This window comes from Rissa tridactyla, chromosome 10 (genome assembly GCF_028500815.1).
Source record: "Rissa tridactyla isolate bRisTri1 chromosome 10, bRisTri1.patW.cur.20221130, whole genome shotgun sequence".
Lineage (NCBI taxonomy): Eukaryota > Metazoa > Chordata > Aves > Charadriiformes > Laridae > Rissa > Rissa tridactyla.
The window spans coordinates 6,327,006-6,340,463 of record NC_071475.1 but is presented as its reverse complement, the minus strand read 5'-3'; positions in this window follow the sequence as shown (position 1 = coordinate 6,340,463).

The following is a 13,458-nucleotide window of genomic DNA, read 5'->3' as shown; positions in this document are numbered from 1 at the left end:
TGGCTTGTTTACTTAGATGCCTGACCCACATTGCTAATGTTGTAATTAAACCTTGTTAAAGTGCTCAGGCCCCCTTCAGGCATGTGGTGCAATTTTTTTCCCCCCTGAACGATGATTATTATATAGGGTGGAAAAAATGCGTGGTGAGGAAGGGTGTCAGGCAGGCTTGGTTGTAATAAATACCTATTTATCAGGCAGAGGATGTTTCGTCATAAATCAAATTGTATATTAAAATTGCTGAGATTGGTGTTTACCTGTGAAACCAAAATTACTTCATGAAGAAAATAATTATAGATGCAGACTCTCTAAAAAAAAGCAGTTGTGAGCCCTCGTTAAATAGATAAAATCAAGATGATCCTGTGAAAGACATCAGCACATCATGCGTGGGTTGGCTTGGGGGGATCCCTGTGCCAGAAGCACGCCAGTGGGCTGTGTGTGTTCGTACCCCGTAGAGCTCTCCCCCACATTTTTCTGGTGCATTGTAATGCCTTCCAAGTTTAAGGTCTTATAGGATATAATAAACCCCATGAAGTCATATTAAATCAGGTGAAACAGGACACAAGGGAGGAATCCTATTACCAGAAAAGGCTGATGAGTTCAGGGAATTAGTGGGGTAAAAATGAAAATTATATTAATAATGGTTGTTTATTACCTGTAATGAGGCACCAAACACCCTAACGAGCAAGTCCGGAGGCACAGTGCACACCCATGGCTGCGGTGCCTCTTCCACAGAGCTCTTCCCCTTATTTTAATGCAGCTTCAGTTCAGCTTAACTCAGTGCTGGATTTGCTCAGGGACCTTTCTTCCGAGACAGACCCAGCAGTTACTGCCAGGTGAGAGTATCTACAGATCTGTGTCGATAGAGATACTTACACAGCTAGGTGCGTGTGAGTGCCGGTGAGCCAGTCGGGAGAGCCCCGGGTTGCTCTGGAGGAGCTGCTCAGCTACACATGCAGCACTGGAGAGGAGGTGCTGGTGGCCAGGTGGCAGCGCTGACGGCCCCCTCTGTCCCTACCCTTTGGGCAGAAAACCCCACAATGCTGTACGAAGGCGTATTCAAGGCTCTCGCAGGGCCAGGGAGCTGCTCGCTGTCACCTACCCTGCTGTCCTCCTGCGGATGCAGAGCCGGGAACAGGGCAGTGTTGGTGGCCCTTTCCTGTAACTCTCCTCCAGCACTGCATTATGAGATGGCTCTTCCAGGAAGGATCTCCTTGTGTTCGAGCTTTACGGCTGAGACATGCTGGAAGCTCACCAACGATTGCTTGGATATGGGCTTTTTTTAGTCAACCCTGTCTAAAAGCAGAGTATTTCCTGAAATAGCAGGCGTTCCTCCTGGAAGAGTTGTTTAAAGGCATATCTGGGAAAAATCACTCAAAGGACAAAGATGCTGCTGAGCCTGGGGGAGATAGTTTGGTGTGAACCTGCTGTGCTGCGTGTTGACGCACCCGTGCATCCACAGCCGGCAGCATCGGTGCAAACAGCGCTGCTCCCCAACACACATATTTGATGTGCTGGGACATCAGTGATTCATCAGCAGTTTGACAGTGTCTTAAAAGTTACGTTATTTGGGAAAGACTTGTTGAGGTGTTAAAAACAGCAGCTCGCCACAGTGCGTGCAGCAGAAGGTGTTTGGATTTCATAAACTGAATAAATATGAGTGTCTTTAGTCCGGATTAGCACTTTCCCCTCCCGAGGATGACAGAGCTGTGGTGAGTGACCCTGGCAGCCCAAAGGCCTTGACTCTCACCTGGTGGGGACAGTTTGCCTCAGGAGCTGCGCACCACTTCTCCACGCAGCTCCCGGATGGATACTCAGTGACTGTTGATGTTGGGAAGAAAAGGGAAAAAAAAAAAAAGCGCCAGATTTTTCTTGTGGAGCTGCATGAAAAAATTTCTTTATGGAGTTTTTCAGGCAATTAGCCAGCGGTACCAGATGGCACATGGAATTGTTCCTAAAAATGAACTGGTCGTGGTGCTGCCCTACATAGAAGTTAATGGATATTAAAGCCACGCAGTTCTCAAAGAGATGCCGACAGAAGTGCGGGCAGTTTGCAACCTGCATGGCGCAGCTATACAGTGTGTGTGTGTGTGTCTGCACACGCGCGCTCATTAAGGAGAGTCATTAGCTTTGGCACCGGTTCTGCAGAGTCAACCACGGGAGACCGGCTGTAAGGAGAGCCCAGCAGTGAGCTTTTGGATGCTCCAGAACTGGCATTTATTGATGGGAGAACAGCATCTTGCACTGCCTCAGTCATGAGGGAATTTCCGTAATGTATGTTACACAAGTGCCCCTCGTGTTCGGCCAGTCTGGCCTCAAAACCTCTGGAGTTATTTGCACCTTTGCAGATTTTACTATTCCCTTTAGTAGCATCAGCCATTCCCTCCAGGACCAAACTGCTGCTGTGATGGCTTTGAACTGCATCGCTGATGAACGTCCTCCTGCGTACAGCAAACCTGTTGGGAAAACATGAACTATTGAAATATGGTAGGCAGAAGAAAGACTTTTCACCCTCTCAGACCGTAATGCTTCAACTGTTGGTGTGTTTTCACTGCGAGGGATGCTGGGGTCGGGGCTCCAGCACGGGGCTTCCCACTCTCTTGGGCATCTCCTTCGGAAAGTGAGGAAGGCAACTCCAGGCTCTCGCTCATCAAATCCCTCAGTGGACTTGTCTTAACCAAGAGTAAAGGCTAAGTAAACACATCTAAACAACTGAAAAGCACGTCAACATCCAACTTCAAAATAAAGTGCAGTGAAGTGTGAAATTATACCTTTTATTCCATAGATCTCCAGCAACTAGCACAGTTCTATAACTTGTATCACGCTTTAATACTGGCAGAGTTTAACACACCGTGCAAACCCCATAAAATAATTATATTTCATCTCAACAAAGAAACAAAATCCCAGCTCACTCAGCCCCCTCTGTCTGAGGAAGGATTATAAACAATTCAGTGCATGTCGATTTTTCCTGGTGATAAATCCAAAGCAGGTCACCAGTGAAATGGTAATGTGGGTTTACAGAGAAAAATAGAGATGTTATTTGGTGTCCTTCAAGGCAGTGTCACCCCGCTTTCTGAAACTTCCTGAGGTTTATCCCCTACTTAAAAGAAGCTTAAAAATTTAAAGCTTAACTTGAACAGACCATTTTGGCACTTGGCGGTTGCCCCTGTGCGAGTTGGTTATGTGCTTCACACCAGATTCCCATTCAGCTTTTCACAATAAATGAGGTTATATGAGTGGTGATGATGATAGAAAGCCAGCAGAAGACACTCCCAGGTCCACATTTTCCAACACCGTCCATCAAGCCCCAGGAGTTCAGGCACTCCAAACCCACGGATCAGGATGGAAATATTTGTCATCAGAGCTTGCGTTGGCTGCCCTTCTGCCAAACCAAGGGTACGTCTGTACACGACAAACCACAATTAATTTAACTAATATATCTATTAACTGCCCTCAAATAAAGCTTCCACACTTTAATTAGAGCATTGTGATTAAATGCAATTAAAACCCTTAAAGCAAGTCAGCAAGGACTGCAGGCACTCTCATTTCCAAAGCCCAGCACAACGCTACAAACACACAGGAATGGGTAACTGAGAATGATGGCAAAAGATGTTTTTCCCCACCAGGCACAACACAACACGGCACCAAAGACTTTCTACCATCGCTGACTCAGCCTCTGCAACAGGACAAGAGCTTGGAAAGGAGACGGGACACAGAGGGATGGGGATGAGAGGCTAAAAAGTCCTGAAAGGGGAGAGGGATATGATTACTTGCCATGGTCTGTATTGCTGCATCAGCTCAAAACGCGATCACACCCCTCAGCAGCACCGAGCGATGGGGCTTGGTGACAGGACAGACACAAGGGAAACTTGCAAGTACACGTTTTTTTTTTCCTTCATTCATTTCAAACCGCTGGACATCAGTTTGCTTCTCCCATCGTGTTTATTATTCGCATCTCGGGCCCAGCCTTGCTTCCATGCTTCTGACCCAAGCAAACTATGATAAATGGTGCACAGTGATGGGAAACATGGTGGGGAAAAGCCATTGCAGCATCCTAGCATCTGGTGCTGTTGTATAAAATTCAAGGCAGACAATGCAGAAATAACTCGCACAAGCGTTTCTGTGCTTTTTCACCTGATATGCCTTGGGAATGTAGCTCAGTTCCCAGTTCACTCCGAGAACCCAAAGACTTGAAATGGTGTGCACAGTTGTGTTGCCAGAGTTGAGTCTTGTACATGGAGAGGTAAGACAGAAACCATCACGATTGCTGAGACAGAGAGAGCGGCACTGGGCAGTAGCAGCAGAGAGGATTAAATTATGCCAAGCATCACCTGAACACAGAGTGGGCTTGGTGGAAGACATAAAATTTGATGGAAAACTTTTTTAACAAAAAGTTCACAACCTTTCTAGGAGACTATGAGCAGTGGAAGACCAAAATGAGGCCCAAAACTGCAAGGTGAGTAGTAGTCAAGTTGCACAGGGCAAAGAATTTTATAATATCATGATCAATTATGATGAAATAGGAAGAAAAAACTAGAAGGGGCTCTGAGAGGCCAGGAAGTGTCATTGGGGTGGGGGACAGCAAGGAGGTGAGCGGCAAGCAAGAAAAAAACCAGGTTTCTATATATAAACCCAAGCCAGGTCCCTCGTTCGAGGTCTGGTCATTTCTTTTGCCCTTTAGACTTTTCAAAAAGCTGACACTATGCTATAACTTTAACAAGCCCAAATCATTCCTCCTAATGGCACCTGTATTCAGATTTATGTTCTGCAGTGAGCTGGAGTAAAAGGAGAGTTGCAATAGGCACCCCGCGGCACGCCGGCCACCGCAGTTCAGTGTGTGTACGGCACCAAGAAAAACCCAGCAGGTGCAAAGAGTTCCCCGAGTTATTTCCTGTCTCGCAATAAAGACACAGTTACACCGGGCGGTAACTCTTAGCAGATGGTGACTTTTTAAAGTTGATTGCTGTAGAAATGATACTTTCTGAGTTTGTTCCTTTTAATTCAGATTCTCGGTAGTGTGTTCAAATGTCAGAGCGCATCCTATTTCTATCTTTTATTTCCTTTGTGAGCAGAAATCTTCTTTAAGAAGTCTAGGAATTACAGCTTGGGAGAAAAGATAGGCTCTCTCGATAAAAGTGATCTACTTTACAAATGTTACAGAATACAATAAAAACAGTAGATGCAAAAAGCTCCACTGGCTTTGTTCTCAGAGGAGAGGTTTAATTTCTATCGCACTTTTTAAAGAGACATTTTGTCTGCACTGTAATGGTTTACTGGATTGGTGAGGTCCATTAGCAGCACAACGGCAGGATTTCCTCTGCTGCGAGCACAGGGAGGTTGGGGGAGTGGGGGTAGAAGATGTCTAATTAATCAGCTACTGCTGTAGACAAATAAAAATAACAGAACAGATGAATGAGTACCTTACTTACCCCCCAGCTGCCTTGTCGGGGTGGCCGTGTGCCAGATGCCCGCAGCACGCAGGGTTTGGAGCTGCACATGACCCGGACTGGCAGCCACGGGCTTTGAGGCTGCGCTTTAGCATCAACCAGGTTCAGCGAGACCAGAGTCAACGTACTTTGCCTTCGGCTCCAAATCCCAACCCTGTGCAACAGCTCCCGAAGGCAAGAGGGCTGTTATATTGCTCCAAGGTACCTACCACCTATGCCGGTGGGTTTACCTGCTTACCCACACTTCTTTACTCATCTGAGCAGGGTGGCAACTCACCACGGTCCCAAAGAGCTATACCTGTACCTGGAAGCTGCAACTAGGTGGCTTTCCTGGTTTTCTGCAAGATGTGTGTGCATGTTGTCTTTTTAATAGTGTTGCAACTGGAAACCATATCCCCCACCTAACCTTTGTGGCAAGGGACGGTGTTCACACCAGCATGGGCTGCTTACACAAAATTCACAAGGATGCAGTGCTCTCCCCCAAAGAGGAGTCCCTGCGAGGATGGTGGGTCGGCTCCAAGGGCTTCACTCTACATCATCCACCAAATCAGAAAAGATACATCTGTCAATAACTACAATATATTTTACTGCAATTTGCTGCCTCTGTTGTCAGCACCAGGTGCCAGCAGCTCCCCCAGGGGTTGGGAGAGCAGCCAAGGGCCCAGACAGTGTCTGACCCCCCCCGAGCCATGTCCCCACCTGCAGGCTTGCATGCTGGATGTCCCCATGTGTCCCACTGCTGTTCCCCACATGAGGCAGCCCATAATGGCTCACTGTGCCTAATTACAGCAAATAGCAGCAGTTTTGGAGCATTCAGATGATGCATCCCCATAGTCCTGCTCTGCCGTAACTGATAAGCAAATCTGGCCAGCCCGGCGCGCAGGATTACTGTGCGCTGCTTTGAATATTGCTTTTAAATGACACAGACATATCAGAACTGGCCAGAAATAATCTCACCCCAGTGTCCCAGCACCAAGGACCGTCGCCTCCTGCTAACACGCGAGTACTCTGGGAAAAATGGAGGTGACAAATAGATGAAGCACCTATGTGATTTGTCTTACTGCGGACCCCTCGCCACCACGAGACAGCCCCTGTGTCCCCAGCTTGGGGCAGCTGTACCAAAATCAGTGCCATCGTGGCAAACCGGGGAGATCCAAAGGGCTTTGGTGCAGCCACTGCTCTGCCCTCTGCACTTCACCTCCCCTCGGAGTCTGTGTCTTAGCCCATTTATTTATTGCACCTCATTGGCAAAAAAAGGAAAGACATCCCCTGGCCAGAGGGAAACGTCCCAATTAAAAAGCAAACGATGCAGTAAAACAGCAGAGCATTCTTGAGAACAACGGTAAAAGCCGCCACCTCTTGTCCTCAATTTATGCTGCTCCCATCACCCTGGGCATTATATTTGTGCTGACAAGAATCAGTTTAACCGCTGCCTGCAATATCTAATAAAAAGCTGGCGTGGTGGAAGCATGCATAGTCCTTCTTCAGTGTCCTAGGAATGGGTGCAATAAAAAAACTGCTGCTGGTGCTCAGTGGCTGCAGCCGCTGCCTGGAATAAATAACTCCCTGCCCGATGCAGCAGCGGGAAGTGCTTCAGACCCAGAGGCTTCTCGGACCCTTGTCCCTTTTGCACTGTCACAGCCCAGGGTGGGCAAATCATGTCAAAATAGAGAAAAATGCCAGAATTGCTGTGTGGGTCAGACCAAAGTGTCTTCAATATCTCGGGGGCCCGTGGCCTGTGGTGGGGGCACAGCCAAACATCCCAGCACATCTCTGAGCACAGCATGTGGCCGGTGGGGGCTGCCCACCATCCCTCAGTTTTTACTAGGTGCAAAGCAAAAGGAGAAGTCCCAAAGGCTCTTCCATCGGTAAATGACAGGATCGTTCCCCTTCTCATCATTAATTGACCGAATCAGTGTTGCAGAGCTGGCATTATGCTCCGCTACGCTTTGTAATGAAATCACTGCCTGTGCGTAAGAAACAAATTTAATGATATGATACTAATAGGGCTAGAAATTTCCCATGCAAATATTAATAATTTATATCTACATTCATTTTTTTAATAGTTCTTGTAGTCTCTAACAAGCAAATACTGAGTTCTACCAGCCCCTCTCAAAGATCGTATCCGGGGAGGGCGCAGTCGTTACTGGGCTGGAGACAGAGGCCCCAGCACGATTTCACCGGAGGCGCAAATCAGCATTTGGGAATCATGTCCTGGCCTGCAACCCTGCTTTGAAAAAGAGGTGATGCTTAAAACACGAGCGCTGCTTGCGTGACACCAACCGGCAACAGGAGACGGACATTGCACTTTGGTGCTGCCCAGGCCCCTTCCCTGAGAGCTGCTAATTGCCTCTGTAACGAACCTGGGTGAAATTAGCCCAAGGGTCACAGATCACACTGGGCACCTCTCTGTGTTTTGAAGCAGCAGGCAGCAAAAGGAGCAACCTTTGGGCTGCAGAGCCAGAGGGATTTGAGGACCTGGGGCCGGGGGGAGGGGGGCAACATTTTGTTGCAGAAGCAGGGAGGGATTTGTGTTAAATGTCCTTTTTTTCAGCAGTAAAAATGTATCTTAAAGGAAGGGCAGTGACTGGGAACCCGATGGGCTGAAAGAGAAGATAATTGCCTCGGACAGGCATAATTGCCTCAATTCAGAATGCTAAAAATGGGAAATTAGGAATAATCAATGGCTGTTTATGATCTGTGTCTATACTGTGAATTCAGCTAATACGGAGTAATTACACTCCGCTAATTCCTGGTATTTGTCATCGTTCGGTTGCAGAGGAGTCCTGCAAAACAATAAAAACAGATTGGCTGTGCTGGGCCCACAGACTGGGGGCTTAGCGCTGCACGAGCTGATTTCATTTCTAATGGTGAAAGCGGTTATGATTTCCCTTATTTATTTTTCTCTCCTAGCGGCAAAGCCGGCGTCAGTGAGCTGCGCTGCCAGGGCTGCAGCGGGTGCAGTGGATGCGCTACACAACAGCACCCCCAAAAGCCGGCACCGCCGTGCTGCCGGGGGAGACCTGGCACACCAAACCCCCTTGCCAACAAAGCACCACCCTTCCCCTCTTGTCAAACTGCCTTTTCACCTCCTTTTTGTCCAATATTGCGCTATCATCCCTCCTATCAAACTTTGTCCTCACGCATTTCTTCTTCCAGCCCATCCGGCACAAGGGAACCCCGCTGGCGTTTCACCCCGATGCTCGGGCTGTGCTCGGTCACCGGGATGCAGGTGAGACCCGCGGGATGGGTTATCAGTGTGGCGGCGTGATTCACTCCCTGGTCAATGAAATGCTGCTGTTTGTTAACCTGTGCAAAAGTGGAAGGAGAGGTGAGACGGGGAGCAGGCTGCGGTGGGTGAATAATCCCCCACGGCGATGCAGGCGGGGAGGTGGAATGCGGGGGGAGCCCTCGCCCTCTCCCAGGTGGCAGATGGCGTGCAGGAAACGCAGGTAGGGTTTAACGCTAGATAAACAGAGAAGCAAAGGACTGTTTCCTTTTAAAGGTGCTACATTTAACGTCTGCCGTACGTGGCTTAGCCCGGCACGAACAACCTGAAACCACACAGCCACAGCACTTCTCAGGACAAAGTTTGCGAAGTGGCAGCGGCCAAACCTTTCCTAAGAGAATTTGCCATGAATTTGCCCCGGTGATCACCTCCCTGCAAAGCAGCGTGTCCCTGCGGGCAATGTGGAGCCCCACGGACAAGGGATCATTGGGGGGGACCCTCCTCCCGGTGCTGAGCTCCCTTAGGAAAGAGCTCCTGGGAGGGACAGTCCTGCAGCCACTGGGGCTTTTGGCAGGAGCCACCAGTGCCCCAACGCTCCCACCATCCGCTGAGGTCCCGCAGGGGCCCCTGCACCCAGCGCCGGCACAAGGCAGGAGGAGGAAGAGGAGGAGGAGGAGGAGGAGCAGGAGGGAGAGCAGCTCCTCACCCGCCAGCTCGCTCCCGCTGCTCCTACCATGGTGCTCGTCGCCGTGCAGTGACTTTGCACCACAGATTATTCATTCCCCAGCCTGGCAGCTTTTTGATATCACATCTATTATTTTTTTCTTAATTTCTCTTTCTCAGTATCCTGCAGAAGCCTCCCGGGGGGAGCCTGCAGATGAGACTGATGTAATTCCGTTACACTGCACAAGTTAATTATTTGCCAAGTGGAGCCCAAGCTGACGCCCTGTTCGCAGCATTTGATGTATTCACTAATGTTGTGTGGGATTTAAAAGCACCTTTCTGCCATGTGCCACAGTGGATGGGAAAAACCTGGGCTACCCCAGGGCACGGGGACAGGACACGAGGGCTCCCCACACCAGCACCAGCCCGTGGGCTCTGCTGCAGCCACGTCCCGCAAGAAAAGCACACAGCTCCTCATCCTCCTCTGTGTTTCCAGGGAAAACAGCCGGGGAAATGCGCAGTTGCAGAGAGCAGAAGCTGTTCACGCACGGTTTCTTGACTGGGATGATGCGGCTCCCCAGCCCCGCTGATGGTTTTTTGCTTGTTTCCTCTGAAAGCAGCAGCAACGTCTCCATCTCCAGAGATGGCCCAGGGGACCTCAGGTCCCTTGAAGCAGGAGGACAAACTCATCACAAAACAGGCCTCCCCCAGGGTGCTACAAGCCCCTTGCTGTGGGGAAGCGGGGAGACGGAGCAGAGACACGCGCTGCAGCACGCCGGGGCTTGGGGCGCTTCGTTAGTGAGCCGAGCCAGTTATTGCCGGCAGCTAAACAAACTAATAGGAAGGATATTTCCCCGGAGAGCGAGGAGGTTTCTGATTTAGACTGCGCTGTTTAAGCCCTGACTCTCACCGCAACTAAAATTTCCTTCCGAGGGCAATGATTATCCCAACGCAAAGTCTAGGCCTGTGTTTGCTTTCCTGCTCCCCGTCTGGAAGGTTTCGGTTCGGAGGCTGCGATTTCCCAGCACTCCGGCTGCGTCCTGCACCCCGGGAACAGCACCGGGGGGAGGCAAAGAAAAGCTCAGTGCGGCGTTTTCTACAGAGAGCACCCTCAGGTATTAAACTAATTCCCATGGAGCAGTGTCGGTCCCACAGGGGCTCTGCTCCAGCCCTCCGCCACATGGCCCCAAGTCTCCTCTGATGGCTTTTGGCCGAAAATTGCTTTAAAAGCTCCAAGAGAAGCCATTTGGTTCACCCAAGTGATGGGAGCGGAAAAGAAAAAGGAAAAACGAGTGGGAATGCTTTTGTTCTCGGCTGCCAGGTAAAGGAGGTTCAGCTTTGGAAAATGTATGGAACCTCTGGCGCTAACTGCAGAGCGGGAGTCTCCAAGGAGCGATTTCTTCCTTCAGAAACATAATAATAACAATAAATGATTAAAAAGAAAAAGGCCTAAATCTATATCTCTACAGTTAACTGAGGACTCCTTTGGAGTTCAGGACTGTTGCTGGATAAAGAAATGCTTATTTGAGACGGGAACCTCCAGCCTCCTGCAAACGAGATGCAGTCAAGTGGCGCGCGGGGCCAGCCCGCACACGTACAGCACAGCCCGGGGGGGGAAAAACCCACCCGATCGGGTTATTCTGCATTTGCCCCATGCCGGGGGACACTAGTCCTGGCTTCGTGCCCAACCGCTCGGGTTGCAGCACCCTCCGCCAGCCACGCTGCCCGTGTGCTGGCTTCGTGCGAGTGGAGAGGGCTCGGGCCTCCGGACCTCGGGAAAGCTTTTCCTCTTCTGATACGGCAAAAAAAAGCGAGTGCCACAGCAGGGAAAACCTCCAAAGGAAACGCCTGAGCTCACAGCCACAGCAATGCCTTTTTCCCCCCCCTCCCGTGGGACAGCTGCTCCCAGCCGCTGCCGGTCACTGTGCCGTTTGGGCGGCACGCGGGGATGCCCAGCCCCGTGCTGGGAAGCGAGATAAGTTTTGGGGAGGTGCCGTGAGTCATGAAATGCTGTGCCAGGCTGGGCAGCCACACCGCCAAGCACCAGTTCGCCGGGATGCCCCGACACCCACGCAGCCTGCCAAGAGGGACGGCGTGCCCGGGACGCTGAGAGGTAGGTAGGCTTGTCCTGTCCCCACCGCCTCACGGAAATGGGGTTTCTAGAGCACGGCAGGAATAATGCCCTTCTGCAGCGCTTTTCTTTTGACTTGCTGGCAGTTTAGAGGGTAACACAGGGAGGGTTTTAGTTGTTCCTCCCTCTCATAGTGTGCAGGTGAAGGAGAGACCCCATGCGCTGGCATCCTTTCTGCGGGGTGCAGCTGTGCAGGTTTCATAGGATTAATGAATTACCCGTATTAACAGCAAGGTTTAAGTCCATGTTTCCACCTGTTGTGCGATATGTGGTAGAATCAGCTGCGTGATGCGTGGTCCAGGTCAGACCCCCTGTATCTAGCATGGCTTTGGATGGATTTGCAGGGTGTTCCCTATGCAGCGCTCCAGCGCACAGCCCCGACTGCCGGGACACCTCCCAGGCACCGACCGGGAGCCCTCAGGGTGCTGGCACCCAGGGCTTTGCTAGCTGCCAAAAAATTGCATTTCAGGTCCTCCCGTCTGTGCAATCACTAAAAACCAGAGCCTTTTGCCGCGGCTGCCCAGTGGAATGACGACTGCGCAGCCCACGCTTGCCCCTGGGCCCTCAGCCTCTTCCCAGCAGCCAGCTTGCTGCCAGCCCGACTGTCCCTCCTTTTGCCCTGGGCTTTTGGCACGGGTGGCTTTGATACAGCCTGCAATTCATGGCACGGGGGATGGCCACCGAGCTGCTGGCCACCATTCCCACGCCAGCGGGGATGAGATCGCTCCCCTCCATCTCTCACCGCTGCCACAGCTCTCGATTCACTGCTTGGGGGAAACCTCACGGGAGAGGGGAGCTGGCAGTGATTTACCTTTGGGCTCAGTGACGTGTACAGAATGCTGGACAAGCGGCTGCCAACAACAAATAAAAGAACAAGGGACCGAATCGGTGGCAGCCATGGATGGGTGACGCTCCTCTGGCAGCCAAGTGTCGCATGGGCCGTGCCAGCCCAGTGGCAGGCAGCGGGCAGGGATGCACCCGCAGCAGCCACTGAAAACAGCCTGTGCCCTCTGCACCGGCCCCATGGCCCGGCTTCCCCGGTGGCGCTTCCAGGTGTCCCGTCCCACCTTGGAACCAGCCCGTGCCCTTTGCACCGGCCCCACGGCCCAGCTTCCCCAGCGGCACTTCCAGGTGTCCCGTCCCACCTTGGCTGCGGTCCTGCCACCGCAGCTGGCCCCAGCCCCGCGCCCCTGCCCGCCACCACCTGCATCCTGGTTGGCTTCCGTTTCAGGATCAGGCCTCACCCTAGTTAATGATTGACTTGTGCTGGGGGGGGGCTCACCGTAAGATGCCCTCTCCAGCCCTTTGGCGGGTGCAGCAGCTGGCCAAGCATTTTTATCAGCTGAGGAATTTATAAGCCCTCTGGCAAACAGCATTCTCTGCTTGAGTAACTCCGCAAAGCTCAGTCGGATTGACGCCTTTCAAGACTAAAAATGGCATCATTGCATCCTCCATTCCCCTGTGGTGGGACCAGCCCTGGACACAGAGGGGATGTGAACTCATCCTGCACTGGCCCGTATTCTGCACCCCTGCATTCGGTTTCAGAGAAAACCCCGGATTTTTGGAGCAGTGACTCGCTGGGTGGGGGCACGGGTGACATCTGGCAGCCGCCCTCTTTGGAGCCGCATCCCCACCCCTGCACCAAAATGAAGGCTCGAGCGTGGTCAGGGACCTGCTGCTGGGAGAGAGACAGATGTGTGGGGCTCGAAAGCAGGAAAAAAGCCAAAACAAACCAAAACCAACAATGCCAGAAGTTTCTGGGGAAGAGAGGTGAAGTTTTCCTCTGGTGCTGGAAGGAAACAGGCACATTTGCCCACCGCATCCCAGAGACCCTCCCTGGGAGGGCAGCAATCTGCCTGGGCTTCCTCTTGGCAGCCATAATTCAGCGCTGCCGAGCGGCACTTCAGTCCTGAGCGGGCTCGGGGTGGAGTTTCGCCTTACAACGCCATGAAGCTCTTTAGCAGTATTTGTCTGAGAACCTTTTTGTTCCT